This window comes from Lissotriton vulgaris, unplaced genomic scaffold (assembly GCF_964263255.1).
Source record: "Lissotriton vulgaris unplaced genomic scaffold, aLisVul1.2 SCAFFOLD_13708, whole genome shotgun sequence".
In the NCBI taxonomy this organism is placed as follows: domain Eukaryota; kingdom Metazoa; phylum Chordata; class Amphibia; order Caudata; family Salamandridae; genus Lissotriton; species Lissotriton vulgaris.
Genome location: NW_028253725.1, coordinates 17,501 through 21,466, shown reverse-complemented (window position 1 = coordinate 21,466; position 3,966 = coordinate 17,501).

Here is a 3,966-nt window from a genome sequence, read left to right as displayed (position 1 = left end):
TATTAATCAACAAAAGAGTATTACTCAATGCAAAAAATAAGATGCTACAATAAGAATTTTTTCAAAGAAATTATAAAATTTCGAGCATCAAAGGAAGCTGTTAATGCAGTAGAAGAATATAGAGTGCACGTGCTCATAGAGAACTAACTAAAAGGACCCTCAGGCCCCAGCTAAAAGCTGGTAGCCAGTTGTCTTCATTGGGTCCCGGTTAGTTGCGGGAAAAGTGAAAAGTGCGTTAAAAAGAGTATGGACTACTCCTCAAAACTATTTTAATGAGAGGGTAGCTCTAACTCTGTTAAAAACCAATGTGAAGAAAAAAATATTTTTTTCAGGACTGCTAAGTGGTTGTGTGAATTTGAACCAGTGAGTCCCATTAATAGTGCAAGAAAGAATGGTGGTAAAATATGGTCAACATGTTTCTGCTAATCGAGCATTAGATCAGCCCAGCATTCGTCAGGACCAGAAAAAAAAAAAAAACACTCTTCTACTCAATGGTGGACACCCCCTAAAGTGTCCATGAGGTAGAAAAGAGAACAGATACGACCTGAATTGTCGAAGTTCCTTACGGAAACTTCTTCCCCAAGTATCTCCTCATTGTGGGAGAATCGAAAAAATCTGTGAAAGTAAACATACAAACAAAAGCGTCTGAATTATAAGCTCTTGTAGGGTTCAAAAAATGTCACTCCATTTTAATGATCTCTGTTCATGTGCATCAGCCTAGTGTGGCCTCATATAGTATGCTGTCGATGAATGCATGTTTAAACTATTTGGAAAAAACATGTTTGTCTATATTAATCAGAATTCACAGCATTGAGGTCAACGTGTTAACTATGTCCGTTACACGTTGAAGTGTCACAACAAAGTGTGACTATAAGTGAATAGTGCTCGTCAAAAATGTTAACGTTAGAATGTCAAACATAAATAAAAGGACACCTTTGCGAAGGCGGAGTGCATCAAAAGGCACTGTGTACTCAAAGAGAGGGGAGGAGACAGCCAAACACTTACAAGATATTGTAGTGTAGTGAGTCCCCTGGGCTTAGCGGCAGGAGGAAATCTTCACGTTCAGAATTAACTGAAATTGAAAGGGATATGATCATCTGTCATGTCCTTACTGGCCTTAAAGCACATTCGATCTTATTAAGCTGAAGGCAGTAAACTTACTTCTTACTGAACGACAACCCGCTTGAAAACCTGCGGCAGCCACATCCGCCGCCCGTATCCACAAACGCGGTATTGATGCCGTAGGTTTAAAAGACGTAGGAAGTGGAGGAATACGTGTAAGGCGTCGCTAGCGATCACATGACCAGCGTCATGACATCACTGTCTTAAAGGCGCTTGTTTATTTACATGCGCGAAGAAAAACATGCTTTCGGGTTTTGAACTGAGGAAAGAATACCTACAAAAATTCAAAGGATGAAAACCTTTTAATCACCGGTGACAAGGTATATGCCGCAAAAACGGTCATAGAGCAAACTTTGCGAGGTTATTAATCCTTTATGGTGAGCCCACCAAAAAGACTATGTGGTCACTGTATTTTTACAAGGTGGTCAAGGTTTTTGACAGTCAAAAGACCAAGAAATGAAACAAAAGTAAACAAAGGGCATCACTCATTTTTTCAGATCAAAGAAGAACAAACAGGTCCCATATTCTAAGATCTAGAACACAGAGGGAGACAGGAGCATGATAACTAGTGGAAAACAAAGATGTGCTAGGAAGAGCCCATTTATCTGCGCATGACCGATCCCCATGGAATTTCATCGTTAAGGCCATGTATATGGGTCGACAAGCGGTATATCCATCTTTGTTCCTTTTCGAACAATGTTCCTTCATTGCTCGAATTCATTTGTTCAATTACTACCCATTTTACATCATTGGGGCAGTGGCCATGCTCAAGAAAATGGGCAGTCAGCTTCGTGGTGTTTCTACCGCATCTCATGTTACTGCGATGTTACCCTATTCGCATTTTTATTCTCCTGGTGGTCATTCCTACGTATCTGAGACCGCAGGGACAAGTAATCAAGTAGATGACATTACTCGAATTACAATTAGTATGACCTCGCAGATGCCATTCTTTCCCCTCCTCTAGATGTAAAGTTTTTGTAGTCACTGTCAAATGGCACACACTGCATCCCCCACATGGGAAATGGCCAGTGATAGGTGGTAAACCCCAGGCATTCAATACTGTTGGGTCTTGTTTAGGTTGGTGAGTTCTCAGGCGGGTATGTACAAGTGCATCTCGCAAACTCCTTTCTTTCTTGTAAGAAAATAATGGTTTCTGCCAATTCCGACTATTACTTGTCAGAATTTGCCAGTGCTTCCCAATGCAACGACTTACAGAATAGGAAATATTACTGTAGGTCGTCACACATGTCAAAGGGACATCAGACTCACTAACTTTGATGTTGTCTTCCAGCAAAGCTTCCCTGTTGTTGTTTCTCGCTCTCTTTCGGCTCTTCTGTAGTATTTTCTTAGGGTAACCTCTCTGTATTAGTTTAGTTGTTAGGTCTTCTGCTTGGGTGTTAAAATCCACGAGATTACTACAATTTCTACGTACTCGTAGATATTGACCGAAAGGAAGGTTTTCCCGCTGGGAACGCGGGTGAAAACTAGAGAAGTGAAGGAGGTTGTTTCTATTGGTGGGTTTATAATGGGTTTTACTCGTTAAACGATCACCAGTTCTCATAAGTGTAACATCCAGGAAGACAATAGAATTGGGGTCATATTGGTGTGTGAATCTTAAATGGGGGTCGCAGGTGTTAACCCAATCAAAGAAGGACAGGAGACTTTCCTCAGATCCTTTCCAGATTAAAAGCACATCATCAATGTACCTCTGCCACAGGATAACATTGAGAGCGTAGGGGTTGGAATTGGCCAGGATGTGAGTCTTCTCAAAGTTGTAAACATACAACCCCGCTATACTGGGGGCAAAAGTACTGCCCATAGAGGTACCAGTCTTCTGTAAATAAAAGGTATCTTCATATTGAAAAAAGTTTTGTTTAAGAGCCAGGGTAGCACAGTCCTGATCAGACCACATGGTCATATAACACTTCTAAGGCCTTTGTGAATGACATTGCTACCCTGGCTCTTAAACGAAACTTTTTTCAATATAAAGATACCTACCCCCTACGCTCTCAATGTTATCAAGCCATGTTATGGCTTGTTAAATGTTATGGCCCCTGAGGGCCCGGGGAGGGCGGCCTCCCCATCCCGGGCTCTGTCCTCAGTCCTGCTGCGTGGCAGGGTGCCCGGGACGGGGTCCGGAGGGCCCGGGAAGGCGTCCCCTGCGTCTCCGTGCATCGGAGCCCAGGCTGGGTCCAGGGGCCCGTCCGGGCCCCAGGTCGGGTGCCACGGCCCTGGGCCTCCGGTCCCCACCTTGCCGTTCCCTGGCGCCAGCTCACTTTTTCGTCGGGGCACAGAGTGCCCGGCCATCTGGTCTCTGGGATCCCCTCGGCCATCTGGTCTCCGGGATCCCCTCGGCCATCTGGTCTCCCAGATCCCCTCGGCCATCTGGTCTCCAGGATCGCTTTGGCCATCTGGTCTCCCGCAATGCTTTCCTATGGGGGCGACCAAATGGCCGAACTTCCCTGGAAGTCCCGATGAGGTGCCATTTGCCTCCCGGATCCCAGCGAGGGCTCCAGGAGGTCGGGTACTTTTGCGCCTTGGGTCCCCCCTGTCACCTCGAGTGCACGGATTACAAGAAAGGGGGGTAATATTCCTCCGGATTACGAGGGAGAGGGTCAGTCAGACCTCCGTGCGGTCTGGCGATTCTGAATCAGGGGAAGGCAGGACCCGGGCCCGCCCGCCGGGGCCCCCAGGGGCCTGGGTACGCACCTGCCGCTCAGCCCCCTCGCCGATGGGCCTTTTCCTCCGAGTTTGCTCAGGCCGGCCTCCGCGAGGTCTGGCCATGCTGAGACGGGGCCAGGCAGCACCCGGGCCCGCCCGCCGGGGCCCCCAGGGGCCCGGGAA